At 41.8% G+C, this 23,757-nt stretch overlaps 1 protein-coding gene across 4 annotated transcripts in view; it reads left to right on the top strand.

Annotated features, from left to right (window-relative positions):
• Positions 1-21,035: 21,035 nt before the first annotated feature.
• FHL2 (four and a half LIM domains 2) overlaps positions 21,036-23,757 on the top strand; it is a 62,745-nt gene continuing 60,023 nt past the window's right edge. Inside the window, exons 1-3 of one of the 4 annotated variants that reach the window (XM_050333848.1) lie at positions 21,036-21,178; positions 21,689-21,777; positions 23,447-23,507. The gene's annotated coding sequence lies outside the window, so the exon portion shown is untranslated. Of the gene's footprint in view, positions 21,179-21,688; positions 21,778-23,374; positions 23,508-23,757 lie in introns of all 4 variants that reach the window. The other 3 variants (XM_050333845.1, XM_050333847.1, XM_050333849.1) reach the window with 3 other exon arrangements.

Raw genomic sequence — 23,757 nt, 5'->3', positions numbered from 1 at the left:
GTCACTTGGTCTGGTCAGCCTTGAGAAGAGGAGACTGAGGGGAGACCTCACTGCAGTTACAACTTCCTTGTGAAGGGAAGAGGAGGGACAGGCAGTGATCTGTGGTGACCAATGACAGGACTTGAGGGAATGGCCTGATGTTGTGTCAGGGGAGGTTTAGGTTGGATATTAGAAAGAGATTATTCACCCAGAGAGTGGTTGGGCACTGGAACAGGCTCCCCAGGGAAGTGGTCACAGCACCAAGCCTGACAGAGTTCAAGAAGCATTTGGATGTACTCTCTGGGCACATGGTGTGACTCTTGAGGATAGTCCTGTGCAAGGTTAAGAGCTGGACACAATGATTCTTGTGGGTCCCTTCCACCTCAGCATATTCTGTGATTCTGTGATAAATACACAGTTACAAAATCTCCTTTATATTATTACATTGTGGTCACTGAAGCTAATTTTTTGGTTTGCAAGCAATAGACTTTCAAGCCTAAAGGAGCGGGGCTCGCACCTGACTTTATTACCCTGTCCCTCACCCCCTTTCCTTCTTTTTCCCCAGTAAAATGTTGGAAGCTCAGACACCAGGTATCAGTTCCCACCCTTCTCTGACACTCTATATCAAATGTTTTTCTTGTAGCACCTAGAGTATTTTGGGGAGAGCAGAAAAGAACACAGTGTTTGCCCTCTAAATACCCATGGAGAAAGGCTGAGGTGAGTGAATGAGCAAGAAAACCCAAGGTTTTTTTAAAGAGCAAAGGTCAGGAACGATCATCTTTAAAAAGGCAAACAAACAAACAAACAAAGACAACTGGCCTCAGTTTATCTGGATGCTTTCCCCTCCTGCTTTATGGTGTCTCCTGATGCTGTCACATCCTTTGTATTTTATGTACAGGCAATAATATTGCAGTCCCCAGTGTCACTTGGTAACTGTCCAGCTAAAGGCCACCTGTTGCAGAACATCTCAGAACTGAATGTCAGCTTTGGAAAAAACGGAGATATAGTAAAAGCCACTCATGTCAGAGATAATTAGAGATTTACTGGGACATAGTTGGAAGAGTCTCTGGAAGTTTCCAAGATGCTGGGTCACTGATGATCAATTGTAGTTGCTTTTCCATTTTAGCAATCAATGAATCTGCACTTGTGGAAAGACTGTTGCACAGTATCTCACATCAGTCATAATTTGAGAAGTGCTAATCATGTTCAGGAGTTGTTAATCATACATGCTCTCGTACAGCGTGCTCACCAAATAGCCACCCCATCTTAGACTACCTCTTGCTTGCTCTCTGTGTTATGCCTGTTTGGCCTACAAGTATATAATAATTAAAATAATTTTTTAAAAAATTAAAATGCTTTTATGTAGTTTATTGCAGTGGATAAAGTGAGTAGAATTTTTATAATCTACTAGTCATCTGGTTCCTTTTAGAGACCTCTGCACAGTCAAATCATTATTGGATGTACTTTACCAATATATCCAGCAACGCTGTTGCAAAATTGTTCTAAGGACTCACACCCATTCAGTGGGAAAGAAAAAAGGGGGATTTTGTAAATGTGTTCCCTGAACAAGCCAGCAATGGAAGACATCTAATAATTTGTTTTATAAACTGGGATTTGCATTATCTTGCTAGGTCAGTACATGGAAGATGCATCAACAGGTACAGAAGTGGCATATCCAAATATTTTCTTAGACCTGGCTAAAATATGTCCCATCTGCAATAGAGGGAGTTTTGGTCAAAGTGTTACTTGCTAACAGTGAAGGTGGGAGCATAGAAGTGTGAGACTGTGTATGCATGTGTATATATAGAGTAGTGAATGTAGGGAACGTAAAGACAATACATAATAGAAAATATACTGTGTAGGAAAACAAGACAAAATATGAGTACACTGGCTGTCTGCTGGAACAACATCTAGGGCTATTTACTTGTCCTTATCAGCTTTCTCAGCATCTGCTTTTGTGTGTTTCTAGTGCTGTGTTAGCTCCCTCCCTGATCAGAAGTGGTACAGCCTGTCTTCTACACACACTGTTAGAGGAATTTTAATTCTACCAGGAGCAAAATACTTGCTGTGATATCAGCTGATTGCTAGAGGGAGATGGCAAACTATTTGAGATGATAATTTAGTGAGAATTTTTACTAGTGGTAGCAAAAAAAAGGCAAGATGGCCTATTCTGACACTATTTTTGTAGAAGTTTTGAAGCCCCATGCAAATCCCAGAAATGTGGGAACATGCTGATTCTTAGCAGCAGACTAGCTCTGGCTCTTGAGACTGATATTTGTTATTAGCAAATACAAAATAATAAAAGGCCTTGAAAATTAAAGAAGAAGAAAAGGCATAGAATTGAATTAATGCTGATCAACATGGCCTTTTGGAAGATCAATCTGTTCAAAAAGAAAGTCTCATTTCCTCTTTTGATGAAATTACAAGTTTGTGTGATAAAGGAGATTCTCTTTAGAAAATCCTGCCTGACTTATGGGCTAGTGCTATCAATATAATGCACTAAATGCCCTAAACTTTTTGTATGACAGACACTAAAAATTGTTAATCCACGGTATTCATAAATGCTCATTTCTAGTCACGTTCCACTGGCATTTGCATCAGAATTTAACTCTTCATCTCTTCAAATTGAGAAGCTTACATAAGATTATCTCTATTAATACGTGTAGATGATGGAGCAAGACACAGGGGTGAGGAAGGGATGGTGATACTGAATGACCTTGATCACTCAGGGAATCTGGGTTTCAACATCTACCTCCAGCCCAGGGTATCCATGAGCAGTTCAGTGTGTACCCTTCATCAGGTGTGGAGTCACAGGCAAAACATGCTTTTGATGCTACTGCCAAGTGGGTGTCGGACCTGGAAGAACTACAGCTGGAAAAGATCCAGGCCATCCTCACAGACTGGGGAGCTGTATCCTCAGAAATATCAGCTCCCAACTGCAACTTGAGAGGTGACAGCATACAAGGACCAGCACAGTCACCCAGGGCAGCTGAGATCCTGGGTATACAATCAGAGGAGCAGTGAGGTAAATTTAGCACTGTTGTCAACATAGATACTAGCACATAATTCTGATGTTCCCATTTTTAAAAGGGACTTGAAAGGCTAAAGAGTCTGCAGCAAAGAGCCTCCAAAATGAATTAAAGGTTGGAAAAACTGATGTGTACTCAGAGACAGGAAGAATCTGCTAATTCTTCAAAAACACAGTGAAGGGAGATTGAGTTTCTGTCTGTCATTTCCTGTTAGATGGAGGGGAAAAAAGGCTTAATATTTGGAAGTTAAATCCAAGTGCATTCAAACCAGAAACAGTAACAGACGTTTTCAGCTGTTAGTTGCTGGAATAAGCTATAAAAGAAAATGCTGCATTTACCATTATTAATTGTTTCTGAGTAAGGGCAAATATTCCCTCTCCCCTCTCGTCCACTTTCCTCTCCTCTCCTTTTTCCTCTTTGTTTTCCCCAAAAGGATACAGCACTATGGCCTGTGTTGTGAAACAGATGGGAGTGGTCATCAGATTTTGAAGTCTGTGTATCATTAAGAAATTACCTCCCCACACCAGGATGGAATAGAAGACCTAGTCCTACAAAGACTGCACAGGTTGCAGCCAAGCAGTCCTTGTCACTGCAGTGTCTCCTGCTGAGCCTCTGGTATTGATGGCTAATTGAAGAAATGGACTTGATTTCTTCCTGCAGGATGGCTGTGTTATAGAAACTAAAATAAATAAGGTTGCTTATATGACTGAATTAGACCAGGGCACAGATGTGAGAGACAGGTGTTGGCTGGAAGAGCATGCACCAGGAATGTGTTTAGATATCCTGGATAGCACTTTCCAGTGTGTAACAGAAGCACATCCCCATCCAGCCTCCTGCTCTTACCTGTTTACTTTAGTTCTGCTGGAAGCTAAACACCCTCCTGCTTTTCTTCAGTTGCCATGTAACAGGCCCGTCTGTTGTCACAACCCAACTTTGCACTTGACCAGGACATCTTGGCAGTTTTGAGTCGTTCCTGGCTGGTTTTCACTCTCTTCTATCAAATGTTATGTTTCAAGTGACTCAGTAGGCTCTTTCTGGAAAAGGTAGACTTGCTTAAATAGACTGACTTCTAAGAGTATTTTTACCTCTAAGCTGCAAATGTCACTCAACCCAAAGTGACTGTTCTGTATTTGCATAGCAGATCTCATGCACACTAGGGTGCATCTCAGACCTGCTGTGTTTAACTGCTAATAGGATTTGCAGCTATGTTTGTGAATTCCAGCTGCCCCATTTACTTCACTGAGCTTCAAGTTTATACACCATGAAGGACTCGAATGAAATATTAACTCCATACAGCTAAACACAGAAAGTTTGTACAGTAACCTGGACAAGTTTTTTCTCTGTTTTCCATTGGTAAAAGGACAAAGGCACAATGAGGCTAAAAAATGTCTATAGCAATATATGGGCTTTGGAAACCACTTCAGAATACTCTGACTCACCTATAGTTTATGTGGACCACGCTGTTGATTTAGAGAAGACCTTAAAATGACCCATTAATCCAAATTCAGTTGGAAACTGGAATAGCTGCAACTGATCTGTTGTCACAACAGCAGTACATAGAAGTCATAGGAACAGACTGAGAAGATAATGCTGTTAAAAAGTAGATGTCTTCCAGAGGATCTTCAGCCAGCTGTAAACACTTTACAGTTTTCAAAGGGATACAGCAAAGATAAAAATTACATTTGAAGTATTTTCCTTACCTACTTTATGTGAATCAAATCATCATCAAATCATCACCAAATCATCAAAATGTTACTTTTTTAACATTTAAATGACCATTTTGCCCTGTATTTCTCCTTTTTTATTATTATTCCCTTCAGTGTATTTATATTTTTAGCATAGCCCTTCATTGTCACATATCAGCACATTGCCTACATGTTAGGCTTCACAGCATAGGGTTTGTTTAAGCCAGAAAAGTGTCCAAACCCTAATTGGATCAGTCCTAAAGAAAAAACAGGGATAAAGCTCTGATTAACTTGAAGTCTGTAGGCCTTGACTGAATTAATGAAGAAATATTTCTTACGAAACCAGATTTAGGGTTTTTTTCAAGCCCCTGAATATTTGCTCATACCAGCCATGGGTTACAGAAGCATCTACAGCCCAGGGACCACTAGAGCTGCTCTCTGTGCAGCTGCCAGGCTTTGTACAAAAACTGGAGTGGGGAAGTTGAGAAACTCCCCCTTGAGGTGGCCACAACATATATAAAATCTGCCTCTTTTTTTGTGTCCCTTGCTGGAGGACCTGCACAGCTGGCATATCTTATTTTTGGGTGCACATGCAGTGTTGGAAAGAAGCATGCTCTGCAATGGCCAAGAGAAGAACCTCTTTGTGTAGACCCTCTCCAGATGGCCAGTGAGGGGTGGTTGGACCAAGGCAGTCTGACTGACAGACCTGAAATGATAGCAAACCACAAATTGTCTGGATGTGCCAACCAGGAAAAGCCAATCTATCTCAATACATGAGCAGTCCTGTGCCTACACAACTGCCAGATAATCTGCTGCTGATACTTTTCCAGAGAAGCTTGTCCTTCGCCACTTGTCATCACCTTCATCTCACCCCCCCCCCAGGAGGGAAATATGCCTGTGGTGGCCTGAATGCCCTAACACCCTTCATGGACTCCCTGCTCTCATGCTGAAGGCCTCACGTTTTCCTTGTCTGAACTTGTCTGACCTTCTTACTGAGGCAGAGGTTTCTCTGCTGCCTGAGAAAGCCTACCATGAAAAGTGTAAGAAAATCCACAATCAATCATCGTGATAAGCATGCAAAGTTTACAGTCATTACCAGGATTTCTAATTGTCCTTTTCAATGTGAGCAGATCCACTTCCCACCACAAGATTTACTTGGATACAAAAGGCTAGTCTTGTTTGGTCTGGTCACATGGATGCTTCTGCATTTGTTTGCTGTGTGTTTTTTCATGTTATTCATAATTTATTTAGAACCAACCCTGTTCAAAGTCATAACAAAGACAGTATGTTCAGTCACTCAAATTATAGGCCATTCTCCAGGGCAACAACCCAAGAGTACAAAAATTCATACAATGCCTTCAAAAAAGAGAAGGAAAAAGAGCAACCTCGTTATTTGGCAAGCAAGAGCTATGATTTTGTTGAGACTTGCTTAAAAAAAATATTATCAGATTTTGTTTTGTCCTCTCGCTAAAGAATCTGTGCATAAGCATAAATTATTCAAGCATTCAAGATTTAGGATATGATAGAATAAAAATGTCCATCACTGTATCCTCCATTTTCCCTGTGTTCCACCAAACAATCCTTCTGCACTGGGCTGCCTAATGATCCACAAAATGTTGCCCTGCTGACTACACAAAGTCACTTTCTATCCCACAAAAATATGGTTTCTGTCAGAGTTATGAACCACAGAAGCACAGGCAGGGAAAACTACTCAGAAAGCTCTCTCAGTTGAGATGAGGGACATCTGGATGCTTATAAGTGTTGAAAGGCTCAGCAACAAACTTCCAAATAAAGGCCACAGGACAGTGGTTACACTAATAATAATAAAGACTTTTTCCTGGACATGTACTTTCTCACTTACAATTGGCCTCTCTGCAGGCACAGGGAGATGATGCTCACTGTCGACTGTCCAGCAGGTTCTTGGGTATGGCTTTCTGGTTGTTAAAATGAGCTATATGATGAGGGAGATAGGAGAAATGTTATAAATGTCTAATCCCGATCAGGTTTCTTCAAACAGACTTTTTCTTTTTTTTTCTTCTCATCATTTGTAGTCAGAAGTACACAAAATTGCAGCTCACAAGGGTATTTCCTGCTAGTTTGTCATTCTTGCTCATACTTTTACAGTGTAACACATCTAAACTTATGTAAATGCAGCATCTTTTTTTTTGTTATTATTTATTGATTAGATAGACTATACCTTTCTTTTTTAGGATCAATTGGATACTGGGAAGATATTGTGAGGGTGGATTCCTGTTCTTGTACTAATTTCTACATCTTTTTTCATCCACATTTGGAGACAGATTACTGAGATGGTTGGACTTTTGGTCATATGTCATTGCAGTTTCCTCCTCCCAAAAGAAAGCTGTTTTCTAAATAACAGCAAAGATGGAAAGACCCTAATTATAAGTAGTCTTGTAACACTCTTCTCCAAATCAGCTGTAGTTTTGTCTATTTACATCAGTAATACAGAAGCTTGGGTACTTTTCCCAGTTGCATAACCTGAGGTAGTGGTGTGGGTGGATCAAACTGTTTTTATTTCACAGTGGCTAATGAGCAGCCATGGTATGGCAGAAATTTTTATAACCTCCACTTAGCTTATCATCTGCTATCATCTACCATTCCTTAAATGACATTGCTGACTAAAATTCAGTCCTAAGACCATTTGAAAACCTTAAATGTGTTTTTTTCACTTGTTGCTTTACTTCTGGATTGTGTGTTGCCCTTAGTGTGTATTCCATATAATTTATTAGTGAGGATACTAAAATGAGCATCAGAAATAGCAAAGCAGAAAGCCCTAATCACACTTCTAATTATTCATTAAAAGACTTGGGGCATTCTCATATAATTATCTGAGGTGGTTTAGATGACTGATTGTTACACAAACTTTGTGGAAGAAGCAAGAAGCAAAAGATAAGTCAGTAGAGCTATAAGAAAGGAAAAGGCTCAGTTACCATGCTTTGTAACATGAAATAAACTCAGTAAAGCAGGAGAAAATAAATCATATGATCCAGTAGTTCAATAAAGCCATGTTTACATAGAATTTTTTTCCGAATGTACCAACTTAAATTACTTCTGTAGATGAAGGAAAAAGCCCTACACATGCTCCCTTATGAATTTAAAGAGAAAAGGCCAACATCTCTGCCATGATACAGCAAGGCTCTGCACAATGATCAAAGTTTAACCATAAATCAGAGTCCATGTGACCCTTTAACTTATTTTTAAAAGATATGAAAACCAGAGTAGACCTTTATGCTGTTATTTAAAAGGGCAATTAATAGGGATCAATGTCTTCTTTTTCTGAAGTCAAACAGGCTTGGTAGTGATGGAAAAGAACTGAATTTCAGTGTAGGCATGCCTTTCTCCCTGGCCACAGTCTGATCAGGGAAGAGATCTCAGAGTTGATGGCTGATGAGTTTTTGACCAGCACTGCCCATTCTGGTACCTAACCCACCTGCATCTGCTCCAGGAAGTGCAGATCCTTCCTTACTCAAAAATCAGAAACAATCATATCAAATTAATTATCATTCTCTTTTCTCTCTCTCCCTCTCTCTCTCAACACCCTTAGAAGAGATACAACTTCTGTCTTCCTGTCTGGACTTGCCTTAACATTTGCCAGTGAATGCCATTAATTCCAGAAACAGGGAAATCTCCCATCTCATTTTCTCTTCTGCCTGAAGACTCCCCTCGTTTCCCTCATCATCTTCTCCCAAACACTGTGAGAGAGATGACAACCTTTCCTCTGGTATGGCTGAGACTCTCTGGGGTACTCAGCAGGAAGACACCTCCAGTCAGTTTACCAGATGAGCACATGTATGAATGACAGAGGTATAATCTGATCTACCCATCCTCCTTTTTTTCCTCTGGACATCAGCATGCTGGGTTTGCCTGTAGCATCTGAGAGACAAGATTAACAAGGCTGTGGACATAAACCAGAAAATTACTGAGCAGATGAGGTCTGAGAAAATTCAAGGCAGAAACGGAGAAGCAGGGAAGAAAAACAGGAGCTGAGAAGTCAGGAGAGGACTTGAAACCAAAGTCCATAGCCTTACTTGGGTTTGTACAGATTTTCTACTTTTATATCCATGAAAATATCTCATGACCCCCTCAGAACTGAATTTCAGGATGACAAGGCAAAACCTGGCAGACAGCCTTCTGATGCTGTTCCTAGTCTTGCTCAGCACTATTTCTCCCCTCCCGCATGGCAGTTTCTTTAAAACATTAGACTTGATTCTGGGGATAGTTTTGAAATGTCAGTACGAAGGCAAAAATAGGAACTTACCTTCTAAGTTCTTTTTCTATTTCACTTGATGAAAAGGAGCCTGATAAGAAAGGGGTTTAGGCTGCTGGACTCTGTAAAACTCTTAAAGAGGCTTAGTAGCTTGTTGGGTACATTGCTTCAGATGTCTTTCTGTCCAGTCATAATGTATGTGGTATGACCCAACAACCACTGAAGCCCTTGATAATTTCCGTATACATTGTTAAAAGGGCAGTGCTCTCATATAGAACTTTTTTCTTTTCCTACACAAGTTATGAAAATAACAACTAACTAAAGAAACAAAACCCTAGAAGAATGTAGGGTTGATGGGATCTCCTCATTAGACATCAGAGAATCCACATCAAATGTCCTAAACAAAGGAGAGGTTTTGGTTTGAGCTTAGGCATTATTTGACAATGCCAAACCTAACACAAAATCATCAACAACTACTTTTCCACTTTGTACTTGTATAGAGCAGTAGGACCTTGCTCTTGATTATAATTGTTAAAAAGTCTCTGCTTCTAGTTGTATATGGTGTACATGTTGCTCATATACTGGTGGTTTTGTTTAATTTGTTATCTTACACATAAGAAATGGCAATACTATTTTAATTTGTCTGAAAGGTACTAAGGATTTTGTCAAACAAATGTAAGGATTTGCTGTTTGTCAGCTAAAAATCTGTTACTTCAACTTCATAAAAGAAATGTTGTCATGTGTATGATTTTTCTGGTCTCTGTCAGGACTCTCAGGCACTATGGCAATACAGACACATAACTGCATCAAGTGCCAAATGGCAAAGGTGCAAAAATAGTTTGTACCAGCTGAGAGAAAACAAATGCTTCCCCCTCACTTTGCAAGAAAGATTTTATTTTCTGAGAAAAAAAAAAAAAAAAAGAACAGACACATCTAGGTTATTGTTTTTATTTTTAAAAAATATCACTACCAAGAACAAAGGTATTTTAGAAATGTTTCTTCAGTGACTGTTGAGAGCTGTTTATTAGCTCTCTCATATCCATATCCTTTCCACACACAGCAGGCTTGCTGAGCAGGTGATGCCTGTGACCTTGCAACTCTGCTGCTAAAGAGTCTTGTTCTCTGGGGAAACAGTGGGACATGATAGGAAACAAGCTGACAGAGGAGAACCAATGCATCACAGTTTTCATAAGATCCTAAGGTTGAAGTTCCAATTAATTGAATTTATTTTCTCAGTAAAGCAGATATTCATCTAGGAAATCAAATACTTACTTGGGAAAATAAATGTTACATTGATTTTCACCAAAAACAATTTTGAAGGAAGATTTTGGACTAATTGTCTTGGTTTAGGAGTGGTAGTCCCCAGTTTGGTGCTTCCACTGAGACTCTCCAAACCACATTGCTGCACACTTACTCTCCCCTTGCCTTTGTCCCTCCATGCTGCAGCAGGCTGGAGAGGAGAACTGAAGGCACAAAACGCAAAGATGATGAGTTATGAACCATTTACTGGAAACAGCAATGAGATAAGAAAACAAACAGTAACAGCAACAATACTAATGGCAGATGAGTACAAGAAAAGAAGTATTATTGTTCTCTGTGGAAACCCCCGACAATAGAAAATACCCAACCACTCCCTCTGTCATGTTACTGCCAACATTCCCTCTGGATCGGAACCGGCATTATCCCACTGCTCCATCCACCATGCTTGTTTGACCAGAAGGAAACCCTTCTCCCTTTCCTCTGCCACTGGCAGTGACATGAGGTGGTATAGAATAATCTCCTGGTCCTGGTCATGCCCTCTCCCACCTACTGCAAAAATTAACCCTGTCCCAGCCAGAACCAGGATATTAATCTAAACAACAAGTATATTAATCCCATAGTTTGTGGTGTGGTTCCCAATGTCTGATCAAACGAAACAAGAGTCTAAACAGCCACAAAATCTAAAACTGAAACATTTACTGCATGGTTTTCCCTGGTCTTTGTTGTGGTAGAGGCTTATTGTATGATGTTTTCATAAGAAATACTGATGTCTTTAAGAAGGCCAGAATGTGTTGCACTTTGATGGTGATGCCCATTTATCATTTCATTCAGTGATTTGATCTTTTACATCAAGCCCCAGATTCTGAAAACACAGGACTGAGTAAAAATCCCACATTTCACTTTTGAAAAAGATATCTAAGCCTTGTGATAGACAAGCCTGTTAGGAGAACATCTAATCCTTCCCTTCCCACACATATACAACCTTTCCTTAACACCACAAGCTCAAGTGTCAGGAGGCCGTTAACTCAAGCCAGAGGCACTGCTTTTAATCCCATGTTTGCTGAAATCTGCCTCATTGTTTGTCTTTTTCTTAACACTTGGCACTGGCAATGACTAATGCTGCCAACATTTTCTTTGCCAGAAAAGATGTTTCTTTCTTCTGTTTCTTTCCAGTGAAGCCTGAAGACACCTCCTACTCTGAGGCTGCCTTTCTTCACTCACCTACAGGGAGAGCAGCTAAGAAGGGAGACAGAAATCTCATGCCCCTTTCAGGAGAGGTATTTCCAAGTGGGAAGGAAGGAGAAGTGGCAGTTTACAAATTTCTTGTGGATCAAGAGCAAAGGAAAAAGAGTCAAGTTTTTTCTTTCTTTTCCACTCCTGAATGGTAACTCAGAAGCTGCTGAAAATGTCTCTTCTCCCTTCTACCAGCACAGCATTATACCTCCGTGGATTACCTCAAGAAATGCTACTTGGCAGAAGGCTGTGGTCAGATTGACTTGGTTGACATACAGCCTGCTCTAGGTTGATCCAGAAAATAAGAGCTACCAGGATAAAGCCAGCTGTGTTATCTCAACAGTCTGTACCTGTGGGTTAAGAGACCTCACTTACACTGATGCAGTGACCCGGGTTAAGGTTACCTTGGCATGGAGCAGATCTTCTTCTTAATTTTTATTGTCCCTGTGGGTTGGGATGACTGAGAGAGGCATTTTTGGCTGACCATTTGCAGATGGATGTTTACCAGCTTCTTTTCAACTTCTGAACACCACAGAAGTGCCAGATCAGATTTAATAATCTGCCCTATTATTTTTTGATTATTGTACCAAGGATAGCAGAGTACCCTCTTCACTTGTCAGCAACTAATAGGTCACAAGTTGGTAGGTTTACCAAACATGAAAACAATTTGCCAACAGCAGAGACTTACACCCTAAAAGGAGAGAACACACATTTAGTTGGCACCACCTCTCCACCCCCAACAAAGGAGAGAGATGGGGTATCGGTAGCTGCTTTAAAGTTGTCCCAAGTACTAACTTGTTTCTGATTTTTAAGCTGGCTGTCTATTAAGTCTTGTTTGTCTATTGCTAGTAACTGCTCAGTGAGCTAATACTTCTTAAGAGCTGCTATGATTCAATCACATTGTCCAGTCTGGAAAGGAGAAAACCTTTTTGGTAGCTCAATCCTTATCCCACTGCATCGGTGGGATCCTGCCACCAATGGCAAGGAATGAAAGATGAAAGCCAAGTTATTCTGTAGCCAACTGTCAAGTTTCAGCAATCTTAAATGTGCTGAATGGGCCTAGATTTATTTAATTTCAAATTACTGTAGTGCCAGGTGCATCTTACATGAATACAGAGACAAAAATTCCTATTTATCTCTAGTGGTATCTGAGTATATTCTAAGTGTGTATTTTCTTCCTTACCTTGTCCACAGCAGTTTCAAAACTCAGAAAGATATGCCAATAACAGATGAAGAGGGTTTGGAAGTGATATAGAGGTGTGGAGAAGCGGGGGAAGGATTAGGATGAACTGAAGGTCATTGCATCCTCTTCCTTGCACACTGCCAACACTCCCCAGCCTCATGTCTCTGTGACACTTCCCCTGGATTCACCCACCACTTTTCAAGACTACTACACTAGAAAGACATTTAAAGTGAGAAGGGAACTTGCAAGGCACTGAAATGTTGCTCTCAACTGTGATTCACGCTGGAGGCAGTCCTCGGACCTCACATTCTATAGCTCATTTTGGTAGATGAGCAGGGATGGAGCTTGGCTGCCTGAAGTTCATGGAGTTATAACAGGAGCACTTCTTATTCTTATTAAGGCAATGGGCTGAGTGTGATTATTGGGGGTACTGTATTTGTGTGAAATTCACCGGCCCTGATGTAAGGACCTGCAAGTTAGGGAGTTCATTCTGCTGCCCACACTGTGGTTCCTGTGCTGTGTGGTGTCCTGGGGCCCTGCAGGCAGCCACAACAGCACAGGTCTCCTTCTGTAGTCCCTCCTGCCCTGTGCAGGTGTCTCAGAGACCACAGGGTATATCCAGTAGCTTGAGACAACTTTCTGTGGACAACTGCCAGGAGTTCTCAAGGGCTGAGAAGAACATAACCTATTTTATTAGGAATGAATAGGCTGCTCCAGAGGACAAGTGCCTAAGGGAGATCAAATAAATTGCTCTCTGGAGATTCACGTTCCACTTCTTTGGTCATGCTCTCAGGCTTTAGACTTACAATTTTCTTGTATCTTGCATAAAGTGAGACAAACTCCACTTACACTGCAGCATTTGCAGTCATTTTTCAGAACTTCCTCTTAGGATCAAGTCACAGAGCAAAACTATTTACAAACCTCTATTTATCCTCTTTTTCCATTCTCAACTTACCTTTCTATTTTTGTGCTTCTCTCTCAAGTTCCCTTTTCAACAACTGCCAAAAGGACAGCTACTGCTGTGCCATGGCTGCTTCCTGGCGCCCCACGTTTAGCCCTCAGGTGCATTTTCCAGGAGGTGAAGAGAGAGCGAGTGTTGGCGTGCAGGCAAGCATATGCTTTGTAGCAACGCTGAGATGCTGAAAAGCGGTAGCTGCAATGTTGATCATATCAAGGCAGCGTTACCAGGAGACACCTCCCAGCACGGCAGACGTGCGCTGTTGGAGTCTCTTCGCCCCTGGAAGGTAGTGGGTGTAAGGTTTTGCATCTCTCGCTCAGACATGAAGGACGAGCAGCCTAACAAGGTCACATTTGTTAGAGGCATGCATATTTCCATCTGCTCAGGCGGATGGCAAAGTGCCTGGCACAAAGCAAGGAGACACTCTAAAAAGGAATTGTTTGAGAGAGGAGTGTCAAGGCAAAGCTAGGAAGGCGAGTGGTAGTTAGGTGCCATACACTGAGACAGGCACAGACACATTAGATCAAAGCCTCATGTACTTATCAAGCAAATCAGCAAATGCTACTTCTGATTTTCAAAATCCTTTCAGCTGTATTGCATTCCAGGGCACCACGAACACAGGGGCAGAGAAGATGCATGAGCCTTAGCAGTGATGAAGCCCCAAAGCTGAAAGTTCACTCCTTCACTTTGAATGCAGAAACTGCATCACAAAATGGTTTGTGGCTATTGCTGAGCCTTTGCTAGAATTGAACAAGCACTGTTTCATCTCAGACAGGAGATCCACAAAGATATAATGTTACTTCAGGTTGCAGCTTGAATTTTTTGAATGAAAACAGAAAAGCCCTCTTTGTCTTTGAAGGGAGAGGCACAGTCTGAGAAAAAACTCTGAATATAATTTTTGCTAAACACCTTTGTGAGGAAAGGGGTTTATCTCTGCTTGTTTCAAACTCAGGACTCAAGGATCTTCAGGTTACAGATGTTTCAAAACCTAGAATCTTACAAAATCTGGTATCTTGACTCTGCCATGATAATAGAAATGAAGATGTCCGTAAGATTCAATGTCAAAAACATTTTCTTTGCTTAAATATTGGTTTGACTAAATATATTTGAAAACTGACTGTTTGCACATGCTTAGATAAGGCGTGGGGATTGCAAAGGAATAGAAAAGAGTGGAGTGTATAAAGAATAAAATTATTCTTTAATATTTTTCTTTTCAGTCTTCCAGAAACATTTGGTAATTAGTAGGGGAAGGACATGAGAGTAGATAATAAGGAAGGCACAGATGAAACGTTCCTTTGAAGCATCAGTAGGATGTGCTTTGGGATGACACACAGTTAAAGGTATATCTTATTGCATCCTTGTTCAGTTTTACTCAGGTATAAGGCAATGGCATTATGCTCTATTGGCTCCTGGAAAAATGCAGCTCTTATTTGAATACAAACCATCATTTTGAACTGGCAGCTATTTCCTTTCCATAGAATGCTTTCTGTAAATTTTGCAGTCTTTGCAATTTTCCAATAATGTCTATATAAAAAAATACAGACTAAACTTAACTAAGAGTAGCTGAGACTGCTCTCTGAATGGCAGACAAGAGGAGATGTTCCTGCTTTTGGGGCCAAAGTCCCTCTTCTCCCTGTCTGCCTTTGATGTTGGTATCTCAATGAAAAAGAACAGCATGGCCCAAAAAGAGATGCTTGACTTTTAGACATTAGAATAATGGTCAATGGTATCAGAAGGGAGACAGAGCCCACAGACACAGCAGCACAAAGCCAGGTCCTCTGCTAGGTTCTGACTAGGAATACATCTCGTAGTCAATCCACACAAGCAGATGGATCATGTGGTAATGGTTCACCTGTAAAAGTGCCTCAGCCACCCTCTAACTCCTGGGATGGATGAGCAGAGGCAAATTAGCAGAGGACTGAGTGAGACCCAGGCAGGTAAGCGAGTCTGCACAGTGCTGACACTGCCACCCACATGTCCTGGCTTGGTATCTGCTGCCATACCTGTGCTTGGGGACTGGAGACAACATGTGAGGATCAGAGTAACAGGCATCTGGGCTGGAAGGAGCTCACGTGGGCATGTGCATGTGTCCAGACTATTCCCAATGGGTTCCCACAGCCCACGGAGCCCTCACATATGCTGCAGAAGGGTGAGGAACTACAGCTTTGGGGGAAGCCCCATGCCAGCCAAAATATGCATTTGGCTTCAGAGTCAAGAGGATCAGCCAGCACCAACTCAGATAATGCACTGTATCATCCTACCAAGGGTTTTCCTGGAAATTCTCTTCAGACTCCCGTACAGCTTTAGTTGCCATCATCAGTGTAGAGTGACAGCAGGCAGGTTGCTAGAAACTGTACATGATGTAAACTTTCAGCCATGCCAAAAGCAAGATGACATTCTCTAAAATTAAAAGCAAATACTGTGTGACACATATAGCCAAAGAATTTAAGGGCTACTTAACTAGCTTTCAGCAAATGCTAGGGTATGGATATACAGTATGGGCAAACCCTTAATGACTGGAAAGGGTTCTTAAAGCCAATGTTTATCTTTTACTTAGCCTAATTAATAGCTAATGATTGACACATGGTGGTGGATAACCATTGCCTGTCTTAATCTATGTTAAAGCCTCACACAGCAACTCCTGCTTTGTTTGGCTCACTTGAAGAAGACTATCAACAACAGTTCATCATCTCTGAAGAGGGGCTGATAGGCAGCAGAGAGTGTTCTCAGAAACTCGGATCCTGGGGAGCAAGTTTGGCTCTGCAGGAGCAGCCCTGAGCTCAGCAGCAGTAATCAGGAAGGCATTTCAGAGGCCAAAGTCCCCTGCTGTCTTGCTGAGGGAGTCGCTGTAAGATATGGGGGGATAGCATGGCAGAGCCTGTCTCAGAGGATGAATGCAGTGAAAAAGGACCACTTTAAGCTCCTGCCCTTTGGCATGGGATTGAAAGCACTTTGGGATTCATCTTTTGTTTCATGTTAAGCAACCAGAGGTCTTGACTTTTTGACCCTTTGGAGGGCTTCAGAGGACTCGACCACAAGAATCGGAGATAGCCAGCTGAGACTGTGATGGCAAGAACACTCTGGAAGTGGTACACTTGCCTAGACTGAACTTGTCAGGACATGAAAAGGGGTAGCAATCTACTGTGCCAGAACTCCTGAATGGCACAAAGCCATTTCACACTTTAATGACAGCCCTCTATATTTGCTGATGTATGAAAGCATCAGATGTTGATGGTGTAAATAAGGAGCATTAGAATTCTTTAACTGGCTAACATGAACATTTTTAAGGGATAATTTACGTTCATTAATAATAATTATTCTTCAGCATAAAAAATTTATTTCAGGAGCTTTTCCATAGTACATGAGACTGTGCTGAAATAATCTGTGCTACCCAGAATCCTCTTAAAAGCAATAGCTAACATTTATTTTCAAACATATACTTTTACTTACTTCAGCACTGAAGATCTGGGCAGGTCAATGGCTCAATTGTGCTGGTTGCTGTGCAAAACAAAGCAAAAAGGACTGACAAAAATGTCATCACACATTTCAATGCCAGCCTGCTCCACATTTTAAGTAGAGAATAACCATCCCTCTGTAGTAACCCTGTGGTTAGCATTTTTTAAAAAATGTCTCACATTAAGTGCCTCAGTTAAAATTATGAGGGAAAGAGGAAAAACTCCTAGATTCTTTTCTGGGGTGTGTGTTCCTCCTTCCATATACACCTCCTGACTTTCCTCTGAGGAAACAAATCAGAGCTTCATCTAAAAACTCATCCACTGACTGATTTATCTGTTAACTGAACAAACACTCTCCCACACTGTGCTCAAAATAGTACTGCTCTCCATCCACAGATTAGTCCTGATACTCTGTTCCCCTTAATTAAGAGATTGAACTCTTCTGGTTACCTGAGTCTCGCAGACAGATTGCGTACCCTCTTCTCAAGAGAAAAATTGAAATAAAGACCACCTTACACCCCAAATGTAGCAGGAGGCTTCTCTTGAGCTCTCTTGTTTATTTTAGTCATTTGTCAACCTTCCCACAACAGATAATGCTACACTGTGATTTGTGGGCTCTGTTCAGTGTTAGACATGCTCTAGACTAGGAGTTCTTTCATGGGGAAAAACCTATAGATATGCACCATGCTCTCAGCCCACCTCTGTTTACATGCCGTACTGTTTTTAATTCTGATCTCTTGAGAGTAGATGGTTGCAAACACAGAGACTTAGCCTGAAACCTTCTGACAATGGAAACTTCCCATGGTGCAGGTAGCTTTCTACAATATCACAGGTTTTATTTCTCTGGTGACTCTCTGCAGACCTTCCCACCTCACCAGTACTTTGCAATGCCCCGTTACCACTTTACTTGTGCTGCTACATTTGCTTGTGGAGAGTAAATGCTGAACAAAGCAGGGGAACAGATTGGGTTATAATATTATTTTTTTTAAGAGTATCCTTAGGTGGCTCAAGTTGTGGCTCAGTTATCTCAGTAGTCTAAGTTGTCGCACTATCAGCTCAGCTGAGCCAGCTGTGTTCTGTGTTGTGGTAGCAGAGGTGACCATCTGGGGGCTTGGGCAGGAGGAGACATGCAGTGGATTTTGCTCGACAGTGGCATAGTCATGGGGTGAATTATCCATGGAAACACACACCACACTGTAAAGATCAGTTAGATTTGCCACTTATGAACGCTGCTTTGTGAAGGAAAAGGAATGTGTGAGGGAGCAGAAGAATGTCTTTAGGAGACTGGAAAAGGGCAAATTAATTACTTCAGGAAAACTTCCTCAAAGCTTTCCTCTTCTTGAAATCCAGATACACCAAATAGGAGGTGTGGCACTTGGGAATACAGTTTAGGAGTGATTACAGTGATGCTAGGTTGGTGGTTGGAGTCGATGACTTGGAGATCTCTTCCACCCTTGATGATTCTGTGATCCTATGATTCCGTCTAGGCTTGCACAAATCAGATATACAAGCCTTTGAGGCAGCAAGCCCCAGTAGTATGTCTTCCTGCAAAGGGAAGGTGTGATGTTTACATGAGCCTGCACACCTGTGCTTGCTTAATCCAGACATCTTTGTACACATTGGCAGGGGAGACCGTGACATAGAGTACAGCTTCATCTAGAGCACACCCCTGAGAAATCAGCATTGGCAGTCCATCTAACCTTCAGGCTACCTTGCACCTACACTGCTTATCTCCAGGAGAGACTGAGCTGACAAGTGACACAATCACATTCACACCTTCACTGCATTTTCTTAGTGACAACTTAACCTGTCCCTTTTTCTTTATCTGATAGTTGAGGAAAGTGATTGATTCCTCACGCATGTTGTCACTGGGAGTGCTCAAGGCTGTCTTCTGGGTGCAGAAGGCAGGGCAACTGACTCAGCTAGAGAGTATGACAGATTACTAGACTAGGTAAGTCTTACCTACCTGAGGTAAGAGGTAGTATCTTTGGCCAAAAACAAGACAGATGTAGCCTGACAGGTTAGACCAGGGGTGCAGGTAGCCTCCCGCATCCTTTTTCATTTGTCTGTGGGGGCGAAATTGCTCAATCATAATTTACAAATGCTGTATTTGACCTGCTATAAATCTCTGGTCTTCTCAGACTCCTGTTCCCTGTCATGTGCTGTAGCTATGACTTCAGTTTCAAAGTGCTGAAGAGCTGTAACAGGCACTTCTGTGACACATATGTATGTCTGACAGCCTGGGCCCCAAAGTTGTTTATTTATAGGCTATTAGACATGCCTCGCTCCTATTTCTGAAATAGAAACATCCCCATCACATTTGTGGTCATTGTAACTCATGCTCAAATCACACAGATTAGGTTTTCTGCTTGCTTGTGCCACCCCTTAATAGAAGACCTAAGGTGGTAAAACAAAAATGAGCTTCTCAAGGAGAGGAGAACTGCAAACAGAGGGTTTGCTGTTGTACAGGAGAGAGGTTTGTGAGGACAGAGACTAACCATCAACAGTAGGTGTCTAACCCTAACAGCCCATTTTAAGACCTGGCAAATGAGGTGCCTTTGCAGGCAGGAGCAGAGCTGTACAGTGCACCACAAGTAAGTGGACCAAGGAGTGTAAGGCAGACCCTGGGCAGTGGATTTGGAGGTTTTTTTGGATCACTGTTTTGGAGCGATGGACATGTCTCCAGATCAAAAGGATCTGAAACAATCTAAAACCAGATCCAGTACTCCAATATTCTCGATGAACTTCTGTGAAAGTAATTAAAAAGCAAAAATAAAATACAAAGAGCTGAAATAGAGAGGCTGCAAAAATCTCCAGATGTGAGTTACCTCACAGCCAAAATCTCCCAAGCCAACCCATGTTACCTGTGTTTCTGTAGCAAACTACCAAGTGGAGAACATCATCCTTTTTGTGTGTGGATGAAAATCCTGCTGCTTTTTCTCTCTCCAGTTTCTAGCAGACAGGACAGTATGATCATCCATGTGACCACTGGAGCCACTTCACCCAGACCTGGCAGAGGTGGCCGCAGCCATAACACTTGTTCCCTGCTGACATGCAGGGAACCCTTAATGGGATTATAAGAGGAGAGGGACACAGGCAGCTCCTGCTGCAAGAGCCAGACTTGTCACCTTGATGTGTGCTTGTAAAATGGTCTCACAGCTGTGGGGAGCCTAGTTGTTACCAGGCTAATGGCTGGTGAAAAATGTAGACTTTTTTCCCAGGATGCGAAGCCTTGTACAGTATTAACTAACCATTCAGATAACCTAAGAACACATTTTAAAATCATCAAAGCATATAGGTAGAAGTGGTTTTATTTCTTTCAAAATACAATGTAGTGAAGGATGTCAAGATTCCCCAGTAAAAGGTTAAAGCCCCCAGCAAGGCCTGAGTGTTGTTAAATCACCTTTTATCATAATGCATGCCCAGAGTGAAGGGGAGCTGGGCTGAAGAACTCTTGCTGGGAGCAAAACTTCACTGCAGAGAGCAACATCCCTCTGCTCTGAAAGAAGAAGAGTTGTGATCAAGCGTGATCTTAGTGTGCTTCCCCCCAGCTGCATCTTTCAGACTGCCCTGGGCTTTTCCCTCAGAATCCTCAGGCTGTGTTGATAGCTCAACGACAGAAAATGTCTGAGTTGTGCTGGGAAGCGGCTTCCAAATTACGAAACTGATTTCCCTGGAATAGATTCCTAAATTCTTAGCACATGACTCCTGGATCAGGAAAAGATTTAAATGTGTGCAAATATCCATCCTGGCTGAAATGTGCCATGACCATGAACAGTTCTCAGCTCTGAGCACAAGCTTAGGTCTCTTCCTGGAACTGTGGAGTTACGGGTTCAAAACCCAAGGTTGGGAGCTGATCCCACAGGAGCAGTGGGATGGGCACAATCCATGCCAAGAATATAGTGAGTCCCTTGTCCTGCAAACAGAAGACTTTTCCTCCCACCCCCTTTGCTGGGAGTGCTGGCTGAGTCTTATGTGGGGAAAGAGGCCACTACCATCCTTAGGGACAGCAGTGATGAGCATGCAGAAGGAGGGCATCCTTGCAGAGAGCTGTGGCTGCCAGTCTGATAAGCTTGTGGCAGTGTTTTGCTGTTAAATCCCAGTTAACTCAGTTTTAAAGGCTGAGTCCAGGCAAGTGTGTGATACAGGACTCCTCAAGGCAACTCAGGTAAATGGTATGCTTCATAACTTCTGCTTTTAGTATCTTATTTTAAGAGTTTGTTAAATTAGCATATAAATCATGTTTTATTATATGTAAGAGAGACAGGTTTAAATTTGAAAATGCTTGGAAATTCAGGTTTTGATTACTATTTTTCTTCTGTATTTCAAATTAAGAGTGGGCTATTAATGGCAACACAAAAGTTCTTGGGTAATGCACTTTAAGCTGGATGTTTTAAACCATTTAATCATAAAGAATTGCATTCTCCTTTATACAATGGAACTAAAGTGATAGAAAATAATATTTAAATCCTCTTTCTGACTTAAATATTTTTATTAGGAGTAATTTTAATAGTATGTGTCTAATCCAAACTAATGTTGCATAAGATGGTTTAGCATATTTAGTACAAAGTATTTACATGATAGCACATAAAGTGAATGCATCATTTTGCCAGCTATTAAAAAACACTTGATAATTCCAGTTGGAGCACTCAGCTGTAAGAGCTACTTTCCATTTCAGTGAACTTTCTGCTATGGAGAGGAACGAAATGATTTCTCCACATGGCTGAGCATCAGGTTTCTTTGAGCATGAAAGCAGGCTTATAAAGGGTAGGTGTTTATGCTTGCTTGTTTCCATCGAGAGTGTTTTCTGACATGCAAATAACCTGTCATCCACTAGCAGGTTTTAAGCAGCTCTGCTTTAAAACCTTCTGCTACAAGCCCATGTCAGCTCAGCCCAGCATGTGCATGGATTAGCTTCATTTTAGGAGGGAGTGTTGTAGTTTCTTTGGTGTTGTGCTGCTACAGCTGGGTGAGAAGCACTGAGTGGCTAAAGGGCAAAACTACAAAAAGGTATCTGTGGGTCACAAGTGGGCTCTCTTGTCCTTTCCTGCTCTGAATCCAGCTCTGAAGACATTCTCTGCTAACTCAGAACACCACCAGGGTTGATTTCCAAATGAAAGTTGACTTGGAGCAACTCTTTTTTTCTGAGGTAGTCTTTATAGATGGTATCAGGAGGGTTTTGTCTTGTTTTGTTTTAGCAGTGCTTACTGTCTAAAATAGTGAGGATGTTTAAAAAAGTGAGAATATCCTCATACTTTCAGGTAAGCTGAATGGTGTTAGGGCTCCACAGACTTTACGTGGTGCCTGAGGTGACTCACTTCGATGCAGATATGTAAGCTGTAGCATTTACAAGCCCTCAGATGGTACCTTCCCTTTTGTATATATGTACATCTGACTTTACATCCCAGGGAAAAAAAAGGCTGCATTACACAACTAAACTTGCACTGAAAAATCCACCTGGGAGTCTGACACTTCAGGAATTCCCTCAAGCTGAAACTAGAGACTCCCTCTGTTTCACTTAGCAGAGAGGGAGAGGGCAAAGAGCTCCTGTCAGCCCATTGCTGACCAGTGCAAAGTTTTCCACATGTGACAGCCCTGCAGCAGGACCCTTCTTAAGGTTGTAGAATCACAGAATGGTTTGGTTTGGAAGGGACCTTGAACATCATCCATTTCCAGCTCCCCTACCACAGTCAGGGATACCTTCCACTAGACCAGGTTACTCAAAGCTTCACCCAACCTGGCCTTGAACACTTTCAGGGATGTGTTCCAGGAGTACTCTCTTCCTGTTCCCATGTTTCCGCTGCTACTGTCATGTCACATCTAGCAACTAATCTGGATGAAAGAAAAAAGCAAAACCAAAAATCAGAAAAAAAATTTTAAAAAGACACTTTATTTCAGCCTAGTAGTAGAGATAGTTTGTGGGTAAGAATGAGCAGCCAAGACCAGGACAAGGCAATATTTGTCTAAGCCATCTGATAACAGTAAGCTAAAAGATGCCTGACAGGTGACATGTTAAAACTGACCAGACTGTAATCTGGATTGAAGAGAGAGGGAGGGGAGAAAGGCTAGAAAGGAAGGGTAGGAAGAAGAGGAGTTGTACCCATCTGGAGTTTTACCCTGGATGGAGCAGGATGGCTGAGGGCAGCTGTACATGTCCCTGTTCCATAGAGGCTCTGAGGCTCATGACTTACCTGGGGAGCACAGGGAGTCACTCTCAAGTGCCCTGCACTCCCCTGACATCTGTACAACAAATAGTTCTTCTATCATGTCAGCATTCATCTGTGCAAAAATGACTGAGTGGATATTTTGGGGGACAGCTAATGTTACAGCACTTTTCTGAAACATATTTTTCTACTCCTGGCAGCATTGCACAGTTGAACACCAGGTTCTGCAAATGATAAGTAAGACAAATGTTCGCCTTTTGTCTTTGTCACAGTGGCTGGAATGCACCTTACTACCTTCAGTGATTATAATTCATGCGTCACTAAAACCACAAGGTATGTTTTTTACATGACTGATATCCCCTCTTCCACACCAGCACTGCCCATAACTCTCCTTTTCTTCCAAAGATGCTAGGACCCACTGGTAAAACCTGAAGAATCACCAAGTATTTGCTTGAAATACTATTATATTGTTAAAAACAGGAGCTCTTCACAAAAGACACATCTGACATTTCCAAGGAGTGTCTAGTGAGCTGAAGTATCTGGAAAGTGTCTGTTGTGAGCACGATGGAAGAAGTGGTTCAGA

The sequence above is a fragment of the Myiozetetes cayanensis genome, unplaced genomic scaffold, assembly GCF_022539395.1.
Source record: "Myiozetetes cayanensis isolate MyiCay16 unplaced genomic scaffold, myiCay2020 scf5-8, whole genome shotgun sequence".
NCBI lineage: Eukaryota > Metazoa > Chordata > Aves > Passeriformes > Tyrannidae > Myiozetetes > Myiozetetes cayanensis.
This window is presented reverse-complemented; position numbering and strand designations above follow the sequence as displayed.